The sequence below is a fragment of the Schistocerca piceifrons genome, chromosome X, assembly GCF_021461385.2.
Source record: "Schistocerca piceifrons isolate TAMUIC-IGC-003096 chromosome X, iqSchPice1.1, whole genome shotgun sequence".
In the NCBI taxonomy this organism is placed as follows: domain Eukaryota; kingdom Metazoa; phylum Arthropoda; class Insecta; order Orthoptera; family Acrididae; genus Schistocerca; species Schistocerca piceifrons.
In genome coordinates, this window is record NC_060149.1 from 307436974 (window position 1) to 307461769 (window position 24796).

The 24796-nt window shown below is 43.4% G+C and overlaps 1 protein-coding gene across 1 annotated transcript in view; it reads right to left on the reverse strand.

Annotated features, from left to right (window-relative positions):
• LOC124721723 (glutamate receptor ionotropic, kainate 2-like) overlaps positions 1-22724 on the reverse strand; it is a 541952-nt gene extending 519228 nt beyond the window's left edge. Inside the window, exon 1 of the mRNA XM_047246817.1 lies at positions 22639-22724. The gene's annotated coding sequence lies outside the window, so the exon portion shown is untranslated. The remainder of the gene's footprint in view (positions 1-22638) is intronic.
• Between the last annotated feature and the right edge of the window lie 2072 nt (positions 22725-24796).

Here is a 24796-nt window from a genome sequence, read left to right on the forward strand (position 1 = left end):
TGTTGAACTCTGGACAAAACCAATTGTGAATAATAATGTTTGGGCCGATGTAAAAAGAAACACATTTTGTCACTTAAGATCATAAATGAGACCACCACTTCCCTCAAAAGTGAAACAGCAGCTATAGCAGTCAGTGCCAGCTACTTGCCATGCACCAAGGAAGGCCGAGTCGGGTTTATCTGTTGGCAGCTCTTTTTTTGGGTGTAAAAGGGATTCTTCTTAAGACACCAAAGTCTACCTAAGAGTCTGGGGACGCAGGACAGGTGTGGGGCCCTGATAGTAATTGAGGTTCTGTCCACTTGTCTGTGATTGCGCACTCTTATGATTAGCTCCAGCCTAAGGTTGAGAACACATTAGTGGAATGTTTCAGGAGCAAACACACGCTGGTGATAAATGTTGAGTCCTACAGCCATGCTGGGCGCGTGCAAAACGAAAAGCGCGGAGCCAAACTTCGAGGAACTTACGATGCCTAAAAAATTATTTTATGTCAGTGAAGCAAAGCTACATCCAACTCTTTTGTTAGTTTACCAGCAAAACGTTTACTTTTTTCGAAAAAAATAATTTTGAAACTGTCTGTCCGCACAGGCAGTATGTTGTGCCACTATGCAATGATTTCCATTTGATTGTGAGGTAATTATTTGGTAAAAGGAATGCCTTCATACGAAGCCGCTTGCCAGTTAATGTTTGGTGCACTTTAGGTATATACATATATTGACTTGAGAGCGGAAAGAGGCATGGCTCTCCTTCTGACTACGGGTTGCGACAGGCCTCATCCGAGACTATCTCCATGTATTACGTCGAGTTTACTGATGTGTCTCGTGTTCCTTTTTCGCATACGCTTCAGTAAGTCAGCTTTTAGACAACAATGAATTAACTGTTATTTTTATTTTGAAATTAAAGATAGACCAGCGACAGAGTGATCCCTTCAGTGAATGCATCGTTTTATTTTGTCTGCACTGTGACATTCACGAAACATTGAGTATCTACTTTTGTTAGGAAAGTCAATTTTTTAAAAAAATAACTAAAGGAAACCTGATAGAAGTTTGCCTTGCGACTAAACAACAATATAAATTCAAGATAAGTGAGAAAATACACTGTTCATTTTTGTACAGCGAGAAATTTTCTTAGACTGAAGACGGTTCGTGACGTGGCCCCGAGGAGACAACGCAGATAGACTGTTTCTTTTTTTCACATGGTAGTTGCGATGGATCCTATACACTGTGTAACAGTGGTGTACGTGGGACTGAAAGTTTGAAAAGGAAAAAAGTACTTCGAAAGAACTGGATGCATCCAGTAGTGAGTAAATAGTTAGTACACTGAGCTTTTTACGTTTTGTTGAACAAGTTACTAGAGGATGAATCGAAGTTTTTCAGCTGTTTCTTAAGGTTTTCCTCAAGCTTCGACGAATTACATCACACTCTTAGAAACGTATTACGGCAGGAAGACAATGACATATTGTCGAACAAATGGCGTGTGTTACTACGAGCAATGAATATGAACCTGAATTTTGCTGTCGATATAATTATAGCTTGCTGAATTTTATACAGTTATGGCACCATGGTCACACATTTACTGTGAAACGATATGAGTTTGCCACAAACTTGGATGAAAGGAAAAGAAATATGTCAGCAACAAGGAACGGAAATTGTCAATTATTTTGTAATTCAGACTGCTAAAAAGCCATGGCGAGACAGCAGAATCTGAGGTCTTGCGTAAGACACAAAATTAATTGTTGTTGTTGTTGTGGTCTTCAGTCCTGAGACTGGTTTGATGCAGCTCTCCATGTTACTCTATCCTGTGCAAGCTTCTTCATCTCCCAGTACCTACTGCAGCCTACATCCTTCTGAATCTGCTTAGTGTATTCATCTCTTGGTCTCCCTCTACGATTTTTATCCTCCACGCTGCCCTCCAGTATTAAATTGGTGATCCCTCGATGTCTCAGAACATCTCCTACCAACCGATCCCTTCTTCTAGTCAAGTTGTGCCACAAACTCCTCTTCTCCCCAATTCTATTGAATACCTCCTCATTAGTTATGTGGTCTACCCATCTAATCTTCAGCATTCTTCTATAGCACCACATTTTGAAAGCTTTTATTCTCTTCTTGTCTAAACTATTTATCGTCCATGTTTCACTTCCATACATGGCTACACTCCATACAAATACATTCAGAAACGACTTCCTGAAACTTAAATCTACACTCGATGTTAACAAATTTTTCTTCTTCAGAAACGCTTTCCTTGCCATTGCCAGTCTACAGTTTATATCCTCTCTTCTTCGACCATCATCAGTTATTTTGCTCCCCAAATAGCAAAACTCCTTTACTACTTTAAGTGTCTCATTTCCTAATCTAATTCCCTCAGCAATACCCGACTCAATTCGACTACATTCCATTATCCTAGTTTTGCTTTTGTTGATGTTCATCTTATATCCTCCTTTCAAGACACTGTCCATTCCGTTCAACTGCTCTTCCAAGTCCTTTGCTGTCTCTGACAGAATTACAATGGATTTTAATTCCTACTCCGAACTTTTCTTTTGCTTCCTTTATTGCTTGCTCAATATACAGATTGAATAACATCGGGGATAGGCAACAACCCTGTCTCCCTCCCTTCCCAACCACTGCTTCCCTTTCATACCCCTCGACTCTTATAACTGCCATCTGCTTTCTGTACAAATTGTAAATAGCCTTTCGCTCCCTGTATTTTACCCCTGTCACCTTCAAAATTTGAAAGAGAGAATTCCAATCAACATTGTCAAAAGCTTTCTCTAAGTCTACAAATGCTAGAAACGTAAGTTTGCCTTTCTTTAATCTTTCTTCTAAGGTAAGTCGTACGGTCAGTATTGCCTCACGTGTTCCAACATTTCTACGGAATCCAAACTGATCTTCCCCAAGGTCGGCTTCTATCAGTTTTTCCATTCGTCTGTAAAGAATTCGCGTTAGTATTTTGCAGCTGTGACTTATTAAACTGATAGTTCGGTCATTTTCACATCTGTCAACACCTGCTTTCTTTGGGATTGGAATAGTTATATTCTTCTTGAAGTCTGAGGGTATTTCGCCTGTCTCATACATCTTACTCACCAAATGGTAGAGTTTTGTCAGGACTGGCTCTCCCAAGGCTGTCAGTAGTTCTAATGGAATGTTGTCTACTCCGGGGCCCTTGTTTCGACTCAGGTCTTTCAGTGCTCTGTGAAACTCTTCACGCAGTATCTTATCTCCCATTTCATCTTCATCTACATCCTCTTCCATTTCCATAATATTGTCGTCAAGTACATCGCCCTTGTATAGACCCTCTATATACTCCTTCCACCTTTCTGCTTTCCCTTCTTTGCTTAGAACTGGATTGGGCGCTGATGACCCCGCTGTTTAGCGCCCGTAAACCTCAAACACACACACACACACAGAACTGGGTTTCCATCAAAGCTCTTAATATTCATGCAAGTGGTTCTCCTTTCTCCAAAGGTCTCTTTAATTTTCCTGTACGCAGTATCTATCTTACCCCTAGTGAGATAAGCCTCTACATCCTTACATTTGTCCTCTAGCCATCCCTGCTTAGCCATTTTGCACTTCCTGTCGATCTCATTTTTGAGACGTTTGTATTCCTTTTTGCCTGCTTCATTTACTGCATTTTTATATTTTCTCCTTTCATCAATTAAATTCAGTATTTCTTCTGTTACCCAAGGGTTTCTACTAGCCCTCGTCTTTTTACCTATTTGATCCTCTGCTGCCTTCACTATTTCATCCCTTAAAGTTGCCCATTCTTCTTCTACCGTATTTCTTTCCCCCATTCCTGTCAGTTGTTCCCTTATGCTCTCCCTGAAACTCTGTACAACCTCTGGTTCTTTCAGTTTATCCAGGTCCCATCTCCTTAAATTCACACCTTTTTGCAGTTTCTTCAGTTTTAATTTACAGTTCATAACCAATAGATTGTGGTCAGAGTCCACATCTGCCCCTGGAAATGTCTTACAATTTAAAACCTGGTTCCTAAATCTCTGTCTTACCATTATATAATCTATGTGATACCTTTTAGTATCTCCAGGGTTCTTCCATGTATACAATCTTCTTTCATGTTTCTTAAACCAAGTGTTAGCTATGATTAAGTTATGCTCTGTGCAAAATTCTACCAGACGGCTTCCTCTTTCATTTCTTAGCCCCAATCCATATTCACCTACTATGTTTCCTTCTCTCCCTTTTCCTACGCTTGAATTCCAGTCACCCATGACTATTAAATTTTCGTCTCGCTTCACTATTTGAATAATTTCTTTTATCTCCTCATACATTTCATCAATTTCTTCGTCATCTGCAGAGCTAGTTGGCATATAAAGTTGTACTACTGTAGTAGGTGTGGGCTTCGTGTCTATCTTGGCCACAATAATGCGTTCACTATGCTGTTTGTAGTAGCTTACCCGTACTCCTATTTTTTTATTCATTATTAAACCTACTCCTGCATTACCCCTATTTGATTTTGTATTTATAACCCTGTATTCATCTGACCAAAAGTCTTGTTCCTCCTGCCACCGAACTTCACTAATTCCCGCTATATCTAGCTTTATCCCATCCATTTCCCTTTTTAAATTTTCTAACCTACCTGCTCGATCTAGGGATCTGACATTCCACGCCCCGATCCGTAGAACGCTAGTTTTCTTTCTCCTGATAACGACGTCCTCCTGAGTAGTCCCCGCCCGGAGATCCGAATGGGGGACTATTTTACCTCCGGAATATTTTACCCCAGAGGACGCCATCATCATTTCATCATACAGTAAAGCTGCATGCCCTCGGGAAAAATTACGGCTGTAGTTTCCCCTTGCTTTCAGCCGTTCGCAGTACCAGAACAGCAAGGCTATTTTGGTTAGTGTTACAAGGCCAGATCAGTCAATCATCCAGACTGTTGCCCCTGCAACTACTGAATAGGCTGCTGCCCCTCTTCAGGAACCACACGTTTGTCTGGCCTCTCAACAGATACCCCTCCGCTGTGGTTGCACCTACGGTACGGCTATCTGTATCGATGAGGCACGCAAGCCTCCCCACCAACGCCAAGGTCCTTGGTTTCGGGGGGGACGTAAAATAATTAATTGTGAAACGCATTTCCGTTCATTTTTACAACTACGTTAATTTGATTTTTCTATCTTGATTGTTATTTTCGTTAGTTGTACCTGTAAATTCGTCTGGAACATAACAAATCTGCTGCTGTTGATTCTTAACGCACACTATTCCAGAAATTCGTTTTAAAGCGGTTTGTTCGATGCTCCGTTTTACAATAACTTTAATTTTCTAAGGCGATCACGTGGATTGATTCCTGTGCTGCAAAGGAAACAATGTCATCATTACCACCTCTACATGAAACGAGCGTGGGTATCATATCCTGCGTCACACATTTTAAGAAAGTGCGGTGCGTGCTGCCACCGCTGCTTCATCCTTGTCGGTCGTTCATTATACACTAAAGAGCCAAAGAAAGTGGTATAGACATGCGTATTCAAATACAGAGTTATGGGAACAGGCAGAATACGGCGCTGCGATCGGCAACGCCTATATAACACAGCAAATGTCTAGCGTAGTTGTTAGATCCGCTAATGCTGCTACAATGGCAGATTATTAAGATTTAAGCGATTTTGAACGTGGTGTTATAGTCGGCGCAAAGCGATGGGACACAGCACCTCCGGCGTAGCGAAGAAGTGGGGATTTTCCCGTACAATTTCACGAGTGTACCGTCAATATCAGGAATCCGGGAAAACATCAAATCTCCGACATCGCTGCGGCCGGAAAAAGATCCTGCAAGAACGAGACCAACGGTGACTGAAGAGAATCGTCCAACGTGACAGATGTTTAATCCTTACGCAAATTGCTGCAGATTTCAGTGCTGGGCCATCAACAAGTGTCAGCGTGCGAATCAGTCAACGGAACGTCATCGATATGGGCTTTCGGAGTCGAAGGGCACTCGTGTACCCTTGAAGACTGCACGCCACAATGCTTTACGCCTCGCCTGGGCCCGTCAACACCGACACTGGACTGTTGATGATTGGAAACACGTTGCCTGGTCGGACGAGTCTCGTTTCAAATTGTATCGACCGGATGGGCGTGAACGGGTATGGAGACAATCTAATGAATCCATGGAACCTGCATGTCATCAGGGGACTTTTCAAGCTGGTGGAGGCTCTGTAAATGCGTGGGGCGTGTACAGTTGGAGTGATATGGGATCCCTGATACGTGTAGATACGACTCTGACAGTTGACACGTACGTAAGCACCTTGTCTGATCAATTGCATCCATTCATGACCATTTTGCTTTCCGACGGACTTGGGCAATTCCAGCAGGACTTTAAATACTTCCACTGACCATCAGACTCCCCAGACGTGAGCATTATTGAGCATATCTAGGATTCCTTGCAACATGCTCTTACGGATTTATGGATAGCCCTGCAGGATTCATGGTGTCAGTTCTCTCCAGCACTACTTCAGACATTAGTCGAGTCCATACCACTTCTGCGTGCTCGCGGAGGCCCTACAGTATATTAGGCAGGTGAACCAGTTTGTTTGACTCTTCAGTGTATTTGTTGTGCACGTTTACAATTGAGCCGTGGTAAAATTTGCTGTTTTGAAGAGCGCGCCGCAGCGCGTAGTGTAAAGCAGTCGCCCTCCGTTTCTGGCGGTGGCGCTGCTGTGGCAATCGCGGCTTTGGTGTCTCCCTCTGGTGTGGAAGGAGAAAGGTAGCTTGTTCACGTGCATTTAAGGGGCGCTATGAGCTCACGAGGCGACGAGTCTGATCAGTTGGTCAGCCGGGTCACTGTGGTGCAGTCAGTGTCTGTCTGTCGTCCGAAGTGCTAGTATGTGTTAGGCCGCCAGTTCGCTCGAGTGTGTTCAGGCAATGGTCATTGGCGTTTGGATCGATCGATCGGTTGGTCGGTCGCGCACTGGGACACAAGATGACTTGTCCGTCTTGAGCGTCGGCGCATGTGAGGTCGCCACGTCAGTCCAGTGGGCCGCGCCTTATAGCGAGGGGTAGTGGCTTCGCGGCCGACACGAGAGCAATAGGAGTCAACCCACGACATCGGGCTGGCCGGTGCGAGCTGCCGCCTTCCTGCGTCCGTTGAAGCGACTGGCAGCGGACGGTTCGGGAGAGGGTTTTGGGGATGCTGCACCAGGTCTTCGCCAGACATCGTAGTTTATTAGAAGGTAATTGATTCGTGATATCTCGTTTCACATACTTGTTAAATTCTACTTGTTTTCTTGGTCAGTCTCTCGTCCCCATCTTGCTCTTCTGTCTCCCGTCCGCATTTGTTAGGCAGTTAGTGTCTGTCTGTCTGTCTGTCTGTCTGTCGGTCTGCCGTACGTTAATAGCTGCCTCTGTCATGTTTGTCGGATTCGGTGTTAACGAGTTTATTGCTTGAAGTGTAACGGCCGAATTCCTGAAATACGTTTTTATCTTGCCTATCATCTTGAGAGGCGGTATATGTGTAATTTAGAGCATGTTTGGCCAACCTTGTATATTCTATGTAAGACTGCATTTCATGCGTTTTTATTTAAATGGTTATTTTAGTACGTAAAGTTGCCACCCTTTCACCGTAAGAGTGTTTTTTTAATCATGAAATCAAGTTGCACCTTCGCTGGCAAGTTAATCTTTTAATGTTAGTGTTTGTACCATTTCCATCCCTCCTACGGGGTGCATGGTTTATGTTCTTGTGTGAGTTGTTAAAATTTTTAGTTTAAAGTAATCTGGTGTGTTGCAGATTTGCACCAGTGTAGTCTTTCAGCGGTTGTTGTAAGCGGTCGTGACCACGGCCGTGTCAAAAGGGAGCGGCAAGTTCTCAGCCCGAAAGCTCATACTGTCAAAAATTTGTTCTTTCTGTCTCTGAATAAATTGTAACTTGATATTTAGAGGGTGCTTTCTGATTATAATTTTAAATCTGTTTCAAAAAAAAAAAAAAAAAAAAAAAAAAAAAAGCCTTTTAGGAATAAAATTTCCATTTGATGAAAGAAATTTGATTTGCTTTCATCAGTTACCCACTGGCAACTACTTCCACGCTCACATAGTGTGATTAAATGTGTTAATGATCTTGATGAATCGCTAGTAAATTAAGTAAATTCTTAAGAAAAAGTTTTGAAAGTAAACTCACGGTTCAACAATAACATGATATAGAAGTTACAAAGTCATTTTTATAACAACAGTGTGGATTTTAGACGTTTTCCAGTATCAAACCGTCTATCACTCACACTAGGAATACCTCTGAGATCAGAGCACTGAGAATTTTTGTAAATATTTGATCTATATTGTCATCGGATGCCGATTTAATAACTTAAAAAACCGTTACCTGGTTTCATCAGAACTGAAACTGAATTAGTCTCTTTGTAACGTGCAGTAGTGTTCATTCTGCTACATTGTGCCAGAAGAAGAAAGATATAGCATGTCAACAATTAGTGAAATGTAAGAGTTACTCAAAACTTATAAGTTACGACTATTCTCTAAATAAAGACGCGTAACGAGTTTGGGGAACATAAATCGCTAATTCTGCTGTTACACTGCCTGATCATGTAACACAGTGTTATTACTGATGAAGAGATGAAATACACTCCTGGAAATTGAAATAAGAACACCGTGAATTCATTGTCCCAGGAAGGGGAAACTTTATTGACACATTCCTGGGGTCAGATACATCACATGATCACACTGACAGAACCCCAGGCACATAGACACAGGCAACAGAGCATGCACAATGTCGGTACTAGTACAGTGTATATCCACCTTTCGCAGCAATGCAGGCTGCTATTCTCCCATGGAGACGATCGTAGAGATGCTGGATGTAGTCCTGTGGAACGGCTTGCCATGTCATTTCCACCTGGCGCCTCAGTTGGACCAGCGTTCGTGCTGGACGTGCAGACCGCGTGAGACGACGCTTCATCCAGTCCCAAACATGCTCAATGGGGGACAGATCCGGAGATCTTGCTGGCCAGGGTAGTTGACTTACACCTTCTAGAGCACGTTGGGTGGCACGGGATACATGCGGACGTGCATTGTCCTGTTGGAACAGCAAGTTCCCTTGCCGGTCTAGGAATGATAGAACGATGGGTTCGATGACGGTTTGGATGTACCGTGCACTATTCAGTGTCCCCTCGACGATCACCAGTGGTGTACGGCCAGTGTAGGAGATCGCTCCCCACACCATGATGCCGGGTGTTGGCCCTGTGTGCCTCGGTCGTATGCAGTCCTGATTGTGGCACTCACCTGCACGGCGCCAAACACGCATACGACCATCATTGGCACCAAGGCAGAAGCGACTCTCATCGCTGAAGACGACACGTCTCCATTCGTCCCTCCATTCACGCCTGTCGCGACACCACTGGAGGCGGGCTGCACGATGTTGGGGCGTGAGCGGAAGACGGCCTAACGGTGTGCGGGACCGTAGCCCAGCTTCATGGAGACGGTTGCGAATGGTCCTCGCCGATACCCCAGGAGCAACAGTGTCCCTAATTTGCTGGGAAGTGGCGGTGCGGTCCCCTACGGCACTGCGTAGGATCCTACGGTCTTGGCGTGCATCCGTGCGTCGCTGCGGTCCGGTCCCAGGTCGACGGGCACGTGCACCTTCCGCCAACCACTGGCGACAACATCGATGTACTGTAGAGACCTCACGCCCCACGTGTTGAGCAATTCGGTGGTACGTCCACCCGGCCTCCCGCATGCCCACTATACGCCCTCGCTCAAAGTCCGTCAACTGCACATACGGTTCACGTCCACGCTGTCGCGGCATGCTACCAGTGTTAAAGACTGCGATGGAGCTCCGTATGCCACGGCAAACTGGCTGACACTGACGGCGGCGGTGCACAAATGCTGCGCAGCTAGCGCCATTCGACGGCCAACACCGCGGTTCCTGGTGTGTCCGCTGTGCCGTGCGTGTGATCATTGCTTGTACAGCCCTCTCGCAGTGTCCGGAGCAAGTATGGTGGGTCTGACACACCGGTGTCAATGTGTTCTTTTTTCCATTTCCAGGAGTGTATGTACCAACCGATTTTATCCCGTACATTCGCTCTGCAAAATCTAGAAATAATTCACAGCAAATGTCATGTCATGCAATATCTTTCTTGTTTATATTCATGTATTCTTGTGTCCTTTTGCCCCAAATCAAAGGCCTTTCACCTACCTCCATTATCAAAATTTCTGTGTTAGTTTTCTCTATATGTAAAGAACACACTCTGTAAGACATACAGCCTCAGAACGTACAACCTACTACCGTCAGTCAGCAACCACTCCACTGCTGTCAGCTGGCCGCTCTTCACGCACCTGTTCCTCCGCCTGCGTGGACTGCCCAGGCTTCTGTCGCTGCCGTCGCGCGATTTCCGTTCCACTATGGGATATGCGGCTGGCAAGCGGCGAAATTCCGCAGCCGCATACTTTTCACTCTGCGTGAGCTGCCATAGCAGTGCGTCATATACCCCGCAGCAGCTGCACATAATTCGCTCGCGTTGCACATGCGCATAGGGCGCTTCCCTCTCGCTCCTCTACCAGAAGACTTCTCGTAGCGCGATCATAGTACCGTTGCCTCGGCTTCCACTGGCCACAAACTACAAACGCCTCAGCTTGAACACCGCCCCAGCGTGTTCAGTAAAATAACACAGTGTTTTCGGTCGAGCCTCACTCCTGCTTGTTCTGCGATAACAATCACATATATTTTAAACGCCATCGTGATTTCTCAGCCGGCACTGTCGGCTGGCAAAGGAAACATCTGCAAGTTCAGCTTTTTGAACATTTCTCCGAGCTCTCTCGTGAGTGAAACAAACTTATGACAAGGACCGGATTACATGCATTTGCTTGTTGCATATGCATTTGCATATTTGGCTCCTTTTCACCGGTTATTGCATATTTTAACTAAAAACTATTGACGATGCATATTTTCGCTCTATGTTTACAATATTTTAAAAATTTGGACAGGTGCTCTCTAGCTCGATCTAGTTTTGATGTCTCACAGATTGACCACGACCTAGAACTGCGTGCAATCGCTAACTGAGAGGCCACTGCCTCGCGAAGTCATTACAGAAGAGGAACAGGAACAGGCAGACAGAGTCAATGCTCCTGCGCCCGCGCCCCCGGTTAATCCTCTCCGCTGTCATACAGTACGCGTCGGCAACAATTAAATTAAACCACGCAAGCTTTTAATCGTACGTCCATTGTTTCAGTTCAGCTTCCCGCGTAAATATTGCTTAAATCAAAATAATGTCACATGAATCAACATTGCATAAACATTACATACCGACAATTTACGTAAATGTTCTGGAAGAGATACGCAATTAACTCAAGGACAGCATTATCTGATTTTCAGTTGACGAAATTACAGAAACTTGTGGCCGTTACATTGCAAATTTAATTGTTGGAGTTCTAAAAGAAGAGCCTTCTTCTTCCTATTTAGCGACCTGCAAAGAACTTGAAAAAGAAATCATTCTGCGATCGCCAGATTTGTGAATGAGGGTATTAGAAAAATATTTCCAGATTCTTCTGCAGATGAAAGGGTGTTTATTTCAGATGCTGCTCCCTATATGATCAAAGCAGGAAAAGCCCTCAGAGTATTTTATCCCAATTTGATTCATGTGACGTGCTTTGCTCATGGAGTACATCGCCTTGCTGAACAAGTACGTTCCGCGTTTGTGAATGTAAATAAACTGATTTTATCGGCAAACAAACGGTTTCTAAAGGCTTCTGCTCGCATCAAGACCTACAAAGGAAAACTACCAAATGTGCTTTACCTCCCGAAGCAGTGGTAACTCGTTGGGGTATGTGGGTCAAAGCTGTCTTGTCTTACAATGAACATTTCGAGGCCATTAGAGGGGTAGTAAAAGACTTCGATAGTGTAGAAGCTTTCTCAGTTTGCCAGTGCAAGGAAGCTTTTAATGAATCAGGTATTAAAAAATACATTGCTGTGATTAGCACTCAAGTATTAAAAAGCTTGAAACTGAAGGTTTGGCATTGAATGAATCTATTCAGTTAATGAATAAAATTATTCTAGTGAACTATTCATTGCCTGAGGTATTCCCAAGAAAACTTAAAGAAAAGTTTGAAAACATTTTAAACTGTAACCCAGGCTTTGAATCCTTGTGCCAAATTGATAGTTTTATTAATCAGACGGGTGCACATTTACCAGAAACAAGAAATGCCGCCGGCCGAAGTGGCCGTGCGGTTAAAGGCGCTGCAGTCTGGAACCGCAAGACCGCTACGGTCGCAGGTTCGAATCCTGCCTCGGGCATGGATGTTTGTGATGTCCTTAGGTTAGTTAGGTTTAACTAGTTCTAAGTTCTAGGGGACTAATGACCTCAGCAGTTGAGTCCCATAGTGCTCAGAGCCATTTGAACCATTTTGAACCAAGAAGTGCCAACATAGCACCCAAATTCAAATTCTGCCCGATTACCTCAGTTGCTGTAGAACGGTCCATTCCTGCTTACAAAAATGTTTTGAGTGATCGAAGACACAATCTTACTGCCCAACAACTGGAACAGTACTTGGTCGTTTATGTTTACCATCGCAGAAAAATGTAAAATAAATTGTATATGATGCTTTGGTCCAATAGTATTAAGAAAAAATGATTACTGTTCAAAAAAATTCTTGATTGTACTTTTTTTCAAATAAAATATTATGGAGTTTTTGAGTGTGCTCCTCTGCGTGCGATATATCTCGAGGTTGGTCCTGTACACATCGACTGTTTCGCTGTGACTCACTCTCATCGCATCCGCTTGTTACCTACCACAACAGCAAAGAAGGAACAATTGTTGAAACATGGTATGCGTCTCCATTTTGCAAATTTTTAGAAAATAATCCCAGAAAGTCCCCCTTCCTAACCTCTACCAGAAAGTATTCAGAAAATGATATCAGCATTGTAAATGTACAGATTTTTCGCGTGGCCGGTACTGCTCCTCGTAACTAATATGCACAGGTTCGACTTTGAGATATAATGCACGCAGTAATACCATGTTTTTTTATTATCTGATCTTGGATGTTTCGACACTTTTCATGCATTTTTAATCATTCTTCATGCATATTTTGAGGTTTTTATGATGCTGTCTCTACTTATGACCATTCTTGCTGCGCTTCTTTGGGTACGTTCACTATCCCTTTTTAGTTCTATTTGGTATGGGTCTCACACGTTTGAGCAATATTGTAAGATGGGATGTACGAGTGTTTTAAAGTATTCTCCTTTGCAGACTGCAGACACCTGCCAGTGAAATTAGGTCTACCACATGTTTTGTCTAACGATTGAGCTTATTTGATCATCAAATTTCATATCGCCACAACGTGTTACACCTATGGAATTGTGTGAATTGATTAATTCCAGCTGAGATTCATTGATAGTGTAATCATGTGATGCTGCGTTTTTGCGTTGTATGAGCCGGCCGGAGTGGCCGTGCGGTTCTAGGCGCTACAATCTGGAACCCAGCGACCGCTACGGTTGCAGGTTCGAATCCTGCCTCGGGCATGGATGTGTGTGATGTCCTTAGGTTAGTTAGGTTTAATTAGTTATAAGTTCTAGGCGACTGATGACCTCAGAAGTTAAGTCGCCAAGTGCTCAGAGCCATATGAAACAATTTTTGCATTGTATGAAGTACACACTTTTACATTTCGGTACATTTAAAGCAGGATGCCACACTTTATACATCACTTTTAAATCTTATAATGATCTGACTGGACGTTTGTACAGCTTTATTCTCACAGCAATGCGTTTTTCAGCTCTTCTAGACAGGCCACACCAACTGTCATCATTGAAAAACCATATGGTCCCTTACACATCTGCGGGTATTTCAAGACGACCATCAATGCCCAATCAGCCATGATGCATACCTGATATCTAAGGTAGGGGAAATTGTGGCCCATCCAGCAGGCAGAAAAGTGTTTTCAAAAATTGACCTGAGGGACGCATACCTCCAACTGCCATTGGATGAAGAATCCTGACATATCTTAGTCATCAGATAGTACAACAGACTTCCCTGTAGCTAGTACCCCAGCAATATTTCAGTGATCTCATGCACAATGTATTGGGCACAGCAAATTAATCAGATGACATTCTCATCACAGGCAATGCCCAGGATCTGGCCAACAACTTGTACACTGTGTTCACAGTCCTCCAACAGGCAAATCTAAAATGTAACAAGGACAAGTGTTTTTTCTTTGTGCGTCAACTTGAATATCTTGGGCACATTTTCAGTGCTTCCAGTACGTGCCTCATGTCTGAGTACACCAAGGTAGTAGGAAAGCTTCTGGCTCCTATCAATAACAGCTAGCTGAAATCAGCGTTGTGACAAATTACCACAAAAATTTTATTCCTCATGTGGCCGCCATTGCTGAACCACTACATGACCTACTGCAGAAAAGCGTTCATTGACAACGGACAACAGTGCGTTTCAATGCTCTCAGATACTTATGACAGGCCCTTTTCCATTCCTTGTGCCTCACAGCATACAATCCCGCCAAATCTTATACTGGCAGCATATGAATCAGAGTGTGGGGTGGGAGCAGCCTGTCCCACGTGATTCACACTGTGGAATGTACAATCGCTTCTGTGTCCGAAAAGCCCTACTTCTGCTTAGTGAAATTATAGTCATATTAAGAAAGAACCATCACCCACCATTTTCATCCTTAAAAAATTTTATGATTATGAGTATGGTAGACATGCTCCCTATTTTCAAGGTTTTAGCCAACATTTCCACCAAAACTCCATGCTGCCTTCAGTGGTGGGCCTTGTTCCTGTCAAATTGTAATTATGATATTCTACCTCACAACATGTAAACGTTTGTCTCCTTTCACACCTACTCCTGGGTCAAGCCCATGTGTTCGACAAGGATCCCGAAGGCTGACAAATTTATGTGTTGGCTTCTGTCTCGTGTCCTTTGGCTGACGTTTGTTTGATAATTTTTCTCACATTTCGCCAGTACGAGTGGCTGGCATTGCCAAAGCTTCACCCTCCACCACGAGCAATAGAGGGTGAAGCTTTGACAATACCAGCCACTTGTGCTGGCGAAACGTCAGAAAACTTATGAAAAAAATATCAGCCAAAGAACTCAAGCCAGAAGCCATCAGACAATTTGTCAACAAGTTGCCATGAAAGCCTCAACAATTTTATATTTCACAGTTTATTTCCTCCATGATATCACTACGGACGAAGCCATGGCCAACTTCCTATTGGACACCAAACTCATCACATGCCACAACTTGAAGGGTTGGATTGAGTTTATTTTGGGGGGAGGAGACCAAACTGCGGCGTCATTGGTCTCATTGGGAAGGATGGGGAAGGAAGTCGGCTGTGCCCTTTAAAAGGAACCATCCCGGCATTTGCCTGAGGCAGTTTAGGGAAATCGCGGAAAACCTAAATCAGGATGGCCCGACGCGGGATTCAACTGTCGTCCTCCTGAATGCGAGTCCAGTGTGCTAACCACTGCGCCACCTCGCTCGGTCAACATGGAGGATCCAACCATCAGCAAGATCCTCCATCTGGTATGCCACAGTTGGTCGCCAGATCCAGGAGCTGGAGATCCAGGCCTACTGGCACCATTACTCAAATGGTGTCCTCTTGCAAGCTGAACAATGTGCTGCTGCTCCACGGAGGAAATAGTCACACACAGGTGGTCATCTCTGCATCCCTCCAGTTAAGGCTCTGGGGCGTGGTGCTCATTGAATGTCTAGCCCACCAACATGTCTATTGGCGTGGAATGGACACTGATATAACTCAAATGGTGTCCTCTTGCACTACCTGCCAGAGCGAGCAGGCTGCCCCACCACAATGTTAGCTCTGCCAGTCTCTTCCAGCCCTTGGTCAAGGCTTCATTTGGATTTTGTGGGACCTTTCTTGGGCCACACTTGGTAAATTTCAATAGACACAGGCAGTGGGTTCCCATACATTTCAATCATGAATGTCACATCAACTAGACACAGTATTCAAATCTTATCTCATGTTTTGCCACCTAAAGAACTTCCTGACATCATTGTTACAGACAATGGTCCACAGTTTCCATCTGCAGAATTCCCCATTGGCATTGTCTTAGTTCCCACATCACCCTTTCACCTTGCCTGAAACCAACTAGTAGCATGTTTCGTCTGTTCCTTTACAACTCAAATGCCTAAACTTCACTGTCACCATCGTCTGAATGAGGTTCTCACCCTTCCTCTGGCATCCTACAGGTCAACCCCGCAGGATGTCACGTCTCTTGCAAAGAAACTTCACATTGATCTCATTGGTCTCAACTTTCTATCGTTAAACACACAGTTCACTGAGCCCTAGTCAGCAATCTACCTGCCACCGTTTTTCACTCAAAATACCCAATGTGGGCCCTCGAACCTGCCTACTCCACGGATGTTGAGATGAAATTCACCATCTCCTCCCCTCTGTGGGAGGGGGGTTGGGATGTGGGGAGCGAGAAGATGCTGTACCAAGGCTTAACGCCTGTGATCTCAGTAACCAACATGACATCAGCTCTTCGAAGATGCCTAACACAAAGTGGACAATTTTCTGGAAAGCAGATAGCCATGGTCCGACCGTCCACAAGGACGTAACCCAAGTACTGCTAGAGGCCGCCGTCCACACGGACCTACTCTCTTCCGCAAGACACGTGATCGAAAATAGTTCAGGCTGTAACCTAGAGCCGAGTAGTATTTAGGGCACCTCTCGAGCTAGACCAGACCAGTTTGCTCCGAGTGAGTTTCCTGCGGCAGGTGCCGATTCCACAGGATTCTCATTCGAGAGTCAGCGCACAGCGTCTCTGTCGTTCACGTCTGACTTCGGGACTGCGGGAATTGTCGGCTGTGGACTTTTGAGTGTTCGTGCCCTCCTTGCCGAAGCAGATGGGGACTCTGTTGTAGCAGACTTGTGGGGTTGTATATTTATTCCTGTTTAACTTTCAAATAGCTAAACGCCAGACTTAGACAGTTTTGCTCCCCATTCGACTTAAACTTTGTTCACTCATTTTGTACTTAACACTGAGCGTTCGATAGAACTTTGGCTTTTATGAAGTGTATATTTAGTCAACGTAGACTCAGTGACAATCTGACCAGCCTTGAGCTGCCAGAAGTATTGTTGTTCTGTTTGAAGAGTGGCTCATTTTATATTTTGTTTGAATTCACGTGAGAGCAGACATGCTCTTAATCTTTGATAAATAAAAATATCTAGTCATTGCTACCTAGATATTTTTCGGGCCGCCATCAGTGGACATATCACTTCATACGTTATGGATGTAACTGCTTCCGCTCATTGTTCTGCAATCGTGTAATCATACAATTAAGGGTCTTACTATCTCTGTTTTCGCAATACGTTAATTGTTTATGTTGATGGCCAGTTGCCACTCCCTGCACCAAGTGTCGATCCTCGGCAGGTCTTCCTGCATTTCGCTACAATTTTCTAGCGTTACGACTTCTCTATACACAACAGCATCATCAGCGAAAGGCCTCATGGAACTTGCGATGTTATTTATTAGGTCATTTATATACACTGTGAAAGGTGTGGTCCTGTAACACTCCTTTGGGGCACAACCGAAGTTATATCTACGTCTGAAGACTTCTCTCCGTTCAGAATGATATGCTGTGTCCTATTTACTAGAAACTCTTCAAACCAGTCACACGGATGGTCTGATATTCCGTACGCCTGTATTTTGTTCATTAGTCGGCAGTGTGTAAATGTATCGAACACCTTCAGGAAGTCAAGGAACACGCTATCTACCTGGACGCCCGTATCTACTGCTTACTGGGTCTCGTAGACGAACAGTTTTCGGAACCAATGTTGATACCTGCAGAAGAGATATTAGGTCTCCAGAAATGCCATAATAAGCAGGCATAAAACAATTCCTACATTTCTGCAACAGAGAGACGTCAGAGATATAGGCCTATAGTTTTGTGCATCTCGTCGACGATCCTTTCTGAAAACTGAAATGATCTGCTCTTTTTAGCAATCATTAGGAACGCTTCGCTCCTCAAGAGATCTGTTAGAAGAGGAGCAGTTCTTTTGGAAACTCTGTGTAGAATCGAACTGGTATCCCCGCCAAGTCCAGTGGCCTTTCCTACGTTGAGCGATTTCAGTTACTTTCCTGTCCCATGGTCACTTATTTCGATATGTCATTTTGTAGTTTCTGCGACAGTTTAAAGGAGGAGCTGCAGTGCGATCTTCGTCTGTGAAACAGTTATGGAAAAATAAATTTAGTGTTTAGCCTTTTCCTGTGTCATCCTCTTTTTGAATGCCACTCTGGTCACAGAGTGTCTGGGAAGATGGCAGCGGTACTTTTGCTGATTTAACATAAGACCAAAACTTCTTAGGACTTTCTGTCAAGTCTGTAGGTAGAATTTCACTTTCGAATATATTGAACGCTTCACACATAGCTAATTTTGTCTATGACAAACATTTGTATATGACTACCACTCCAGGCAACGTTCTGACAAGTGGCAGTTTAACTACAATTTAGTAGACAATCGAGCATGAAAACTTAAGCTCTGTGCCCAGAACACTTCTTGCAAGCGACACCCTGCATCGAAATTAGGCTGTTCCTTCTTTTTTCGAATTTCATGTTTCTTCTCGCGTACCCCTTAGATTTTTTCCTTGTGTTTTAAGAAGAATTTTAAGACCTATTTTGTTGAACTTGAAGACGAGAAACTCATACTGCAGATGCCGACAATTTGCGTCATGTCACCGTGTGTTGTTTATTACTGCTTATACAAGTGCTTGACTGCTATCACACTCCAGAATGATATTTTCTCTCTGCGGCGGAATGTGCGCTGTATGAAGCTTTCTGGCATAGTAAAATTGTGTGCTGGACATAACCTCGAACTCGGGACCTTTGCCATTCCCAGGCAAGTCCTCAAGCGACTGATCCACCCAATCACGACTCATGATCGGTGCTGTCAGCTGTGGTTCCGCCAGTACCTCATCTCCTACCTTCTAAACTTACAGAAGCTCTCCTGCGAAACTTGCATAGCCGGCCGTTGTGGCCGAGCGGTTCTAGGCCCTTCGGTCCGGAACCGCGCTGCTGCTACGGTCGCAGGTTCGAATCCTGCCTCGGGCATGGATGTGTGTGCTGTCCTTAGGTTAGGTTAGGTTTAAGTAGTTCTAAGTCTAGGGGACTGATGACCTCAGATGATAAGTCCCATAGTGCTCAGAGCCACTTGAACCATTTGAATTTGAAACTTGCAGGACTTGTACTCCTGGAAGAAAGGATATTGCGGAGACATGGCTTAGCCTCAACCTGGGGGATGTTTCCAGAATGAGATTTTGGCTCTGCAGCGCAGTTAAGAGTTCGTTTCAGTCAAGAGTTTGGACATGTTGAAGAAGATATGCATAATTTTGATTTCTTAAATGAGGTTCATTTTTCTTGGGTGACGTAAGATATGGCAAAAAGAGGAGTGAAATTGATGTAAGATTTCAGTAACTATGACATCCGATGAAGAACAATAAGAATTAATTTTGTGATGTTTGCAGAATCACCGGAGAAAATACCCTGATTGACAATAAAAAGATAGTGCAGAGAAAATTGTGCTTAAAACTAGTGTTGACTTACACTGCATTCACACATTTTGTATGGCTGGCTCTGAGCACTATGGGACCCAACTGCTGAGGTCATTAGTCCCCTAGAACTTAGAACTAGTTAAACCTAACTAACCTAAGGACACCACAAACATCCATGCCCGAGGCAGGATTCGAACCTGCGACCATAGCGGTGTTGCGGTTCCAGACTGCAGCGCCTTTAACCGCACGGCCACTTCGGCCGGCCATTTTGTATGTTCTTTTATACAGTAGTATTAAAATTTATCCCATTTAAATATATTTAAGCGTATTTGCAAAACATACGTAATAGGTTGATTTCAATTGTTTATTACAATAGAAAATACACACGATTATTTCAATATATATCCCTTATTTAAATATTTAAGTCCGTTGCGGTATGAGTGTAATGAAACTTAGCATGTTATAAAAACATGCCACAAGTTATAAAATTGGCTGGGGTTCTCAAATCACTTGACATCTTTATGTAACCCAAATATAAGCACCACCCTATGATAACAGTCAAGTACACGCATAAGCAATACTAAACAACATGTAATGACACGACGTAACTTCTCGGCCACTGTGGCATTGGTTCCTCCTCTTCTGTTTCAACAAAACTGGCCTTAAAATTCTTTTTAAAATAAAAGGAAAAAAACTAAGTGATGTGTATGAAGAAACGCGAAATTTGAAAAAATAAGGATCACCCCAATCCAGATGCAGGGGATTACCGGCTCTTTCGCCTTTGCCAGCTTATGGTGTCAATTCATATAGGGGGCACCGAAAAAGATATGTCAGGTTATTTATACGTACGAGCGCAGGGCACAATAATCGAAGGAACAGACCTTTCACGAATCTGCCACATGGACGGTAAATGCAAGGCGATAAAGGAAGTAGAACGAAAAGAAATTCGTAACGTACGCAGTTCTAAAATATTCATACTGATGTTGACCAACAAACGGTGCTCAACTGAAAAATATTGTTCATGAGGTAATTAGGAAGTGTTATGTTATATCTAGTTCGCAATGTAGTTGTGAAATCACGCCTATGACTCCTTATAAATGAACCTTTTACTCAACGAAGAAAAACATACGTCTTTACGTAAAACGGAAAGCATCTAATGTGACATGAGCAGAATACATAATTACTGTATGAACATAGATTTCAACTGCAAAATGTAGAGACGTCAAGGACTACTCGAGTGCATCCACAATGGAAACTTAGGCGATTCATTAGGTGGAGCGAGTTGGCTCAGAGGTGAAGATACTGGTCCTTCTACTCGGGAGATACTCATTTCAAATCCCTCTCTGTTCATACTGAGTAAAGTTTTCCGCAGTTTCACGAAATCGCTCCTGCCGAACACTGAGGTGGCTTCTTCAAAACGGTCGCTGCCGATTTTCTGTTCCGTCCTTGTCTTAAAATATTATCTTCAATGAACTCAGTCGACGGAACGGTAGCCGAAGCGTCATTTCTTGTTTCTCTGACGTTGAAACTATATAATCATTTGTGATGGCAAACGTGCAAAATAGCCACCTTGAAATTGGAGTCACATTTCCAACAACACAACGATGAAACACACATACACTGGAAAATATGATGCGGTTCCCACACAAAGCTTCAAGGCAATATGGGAAAAGCGAACAGTTTGATACTCAGAATACATCACATACTTTATGGAATATCTATGAATCCTGCAGTAAACACCGTCACATTTCATTTCAAATATTCCTCAAACACACACAACAGAAGTGGGTCAAAATGAGACACAGACTCGCGGAATCATTAATAAACAATAGGTAATCCGTAATTCGTCCCCACACAATCTTCTAGAACAAGAGGTATGGCTTTGGATGTCCGTTGACGAGAACACACTTTCGTTCACATCAACCAAACGGTTTATCCCTACAAAATCTTGTTTCGCGCACTTCAAATAATGAGTTATGACATTGCTTTATTTCACGGAGAATGCATTACATCACTATCTCTCTCTCTCTCTCTCTCTCTCTCTCTCTCTCTCTCTCTCTGTGTGTGTGTGTGTGTGTGTGTGTGTGTGTGTGTGTGTGTGTGTGTTTTTCATATCTACTTTACGTCTTACACTTCCGCTCTGAATACTATTTAGCATAATGATTCTAATCCTGAAAATTACAGAACATAAATATCTTAATTTTTCATAATCACTGTAATTATGACGTTGCATTGCTATTACAACACGCTTCGTCAACGCGAAACTGTGGCGTAGGAAAGAAGAGAATCAGTTCTATTGTTCTCCCTACTTATGATACAGCGAAACAAGTTAAGATTTTAGAATAAATCGCGTCACCTTCAAGTTCCATTTTTTTCCTCTCGTTTGTAATATCTACGTTGTAGAGGTCGTACGAAATCTTGGCAAACATTCTGGTTCTAATATTGGAAACGAAACACAAATGTGCCCATGAATCGATCTGGAGATTTCTCTCAGACGTTTCACTTTGCATGTAGTGGAACACTAACGTTAAATGTACATGTGTTAATTAGTCTCTCTAATTACATAAGATGTGATACTAAATGTGAGACATTCTCAATCTTAGCGTCAAGCTGAATGACGGATAATTTTTCATTGTTTGATATAAAATATAAAACGATCTGTGGTCCGAATGTGTGGCATATATTCAATTCCTGTACGTATAGAATATGACAGATGGATGATGCTTCTGCAAATCAGTTAATGTAATAAAAAAAGTATCGCTCTGAACTGGAGCGGATCGCACCACGAGCGGAATAACGAGTAACTAAAAGTACGCTAAATGCATAATGTAATCGTGTTTGATAGACGAGTAATCGGTTTAAGTACAGAATCGAGCGTTTGGATCCTGCTTTGAAAGCTGACGATGCATCACTACGTATTGCTTTGTGCTGCAGTGGGCGATGGAATCGCAGCATTTTATGAATCACCAGTAAGTAGTATCAACTAAAGTCCACAAAGTAACTTAATAACTTAACAAAAAGGAACTTATTACCTAAGTGACGGGGTCGGAACAAAACAGAAGGAAGAAGAAATACGGGCTGATTTCGGAAGGTACAGAGAGCGTTTGTAGGAAGTAGAACACGAAATAGAACGCTGACGATGAAATTGCTGGTTATGGCGCAACATAAGACAAACTGAGGTGAGACAGTACTTACGATGGTTCCGTGGCGCCGCTGCGCAGCCGCCCCAGCACTGGTTTGGCCTAGCAGGACGCGCAGACTAATTTAAGCAAGGCGATCGTCTTCTGTCTGCCGTCGAAGACGCCTCACGTGGCGCAGCCCCTCTCTCATACGTCACCTCTACACACTCAAAACGCCGCTGCAGCTGCATCTGTATTTGGCACGCCTTTTTTGCAACCGTTCGGCTTCGATTTGCGTATGAGCCATCTGTGCTTTCTCAGTGGTTTCCAGTACACTTCTCTCCTTATGTGATCACTGAAATTCAGTTTAAGCTGGAGGGCCGAGAATTGTTTGTTGGTTTCACTTAACGCCAGCAAATTGGGGCGTGGCTTTGTGCGTAGTCACCGGCTACGCCAGGGGATGGGAAAAACCGACCGGTTACGACCGACACCGATGTTGTAATTCTGAATAACCGATATTTTTCGGAATTCTTTTGGTCTCAGTTATAACAGGTTTTTTCATTTTTTACTGATATCTGAGAGAAAGAGCCGGCATATAAATTTGTGACAGAAGAAGTGCCAAAATTTTTAGTTTTTAAATAAAACTTTTTTAAAAAAGTGAATAACTTCTATTCGTAAAATTTCCATTGCTTCGAAATATCAGGTTATTATAGAAAATGGAAAAAGCGATCATTGCTTTTTTTTAGTAACAACGCTGACAGTTAGAAACTAGCAATGAACACATGACATAAGAATCGGTACAACTTTCCTGAGACAATAATGCACCTGTTATCAGTAAATGGTACACATGTAAGTACGTGTGCGAGTCTTCCCTCGCCTGGTCTATTCGGTAGCTTCTCGCTGTTGTCCTTGGACATATGTTGTGTTGTACAGTGGCACCATCCCTAGTCTGGAAGTATTTTACGTAGTATGGTAGCAGTGAAGTAAAATGCTTTATTTACTTTAAAAATATAAGGACAAAACATCCATAATGTTCCATTAAAGAGAAGTTAAGTTTGATTTATACAGGGTGGTCCATTGACAGTGACCGGGCCAAATATCTCACGAAATAAGTATCAAAACGAAAAAACTACAAAGAACGAAACTCGTCTAGCTTGAAGGGGGAAACCAGATGGCGCTATGGTTGGGCCGCTAGATGGCGCTGCCATAGGTCAAACGGATATCAACTGCTTTTTTTGAAATAGGAACCCCCATTTTTATTACATATTCGTGTAGTATGTAAAGAAATATGAATGATTTAGTCGGACCACTTTTTTCGCTTTGTGATAGATGGCGCTGTAACAGTCGCAAACGTATAAGTACGTGGTATCACGCAACATTCCGCCAGTGTGGACGGTATTTGCTTCGTGATACATTACCCGTGTTAAAATGGAGCGTTTACCACTTGGGGAAAAGGTCGATATCGTGCTGATGTATGGCTATTGTGATCAAAATGCCCAACGGGCATGTGCTATGTGTGCTGCTCGGTATCCTGGAGGACATCATCCACGTGTCCGGACCATTCGCCGGATAATTTCGTTATTTAAGGAAACAGAAAGTGTTCAGCCACATGTTAAACGTCAACCACGACCTGCAGCAAATGATGATGCCCAAGTAGGTGTTTTAGCTGCTCTCGCGGCTAATCCGCACATCAGTAGCAGACAAATTGTGCGAGAATCGGGAATCTCAAAAACGTCGGTGTTGAGAATGCTACATCAACATCGATTGCACCCGCACCATATTTCTATGCACCAGGAATTGCATGGCGACGACTTTGAACGTCGTGTACAGTTCTGCCACTGGGCACAAGAAAAATTACGGGACGATGACAGATTTTTTGCACGCGTTCTATTCATCGATGAAGCGTCATTCACCAACAGCGGTAACGTAAACCGGCATAATATGCACTATTGGGCAACGGAAAATCCGCGATGGCTGCGAAAAGTGGAACATCAGCGACCTTGGCAGGTTAATGTATGGTGCGGCGTTATGGGAAGAAGGATAATTCTCCCCCATTTTATCGATGGCAATCTAAATGGTGCAATGTATGCTGATTTCCTACGTAACGTTCTACCGATGTTACTACAAGATGTTTCACTGCATGACAGAATGGCGATATACTTCCAACATGATGGATGTTCATCACATAGCTCGCGTGCAGTTAAAACGGTATTGAATAGCATATTTCATGACAG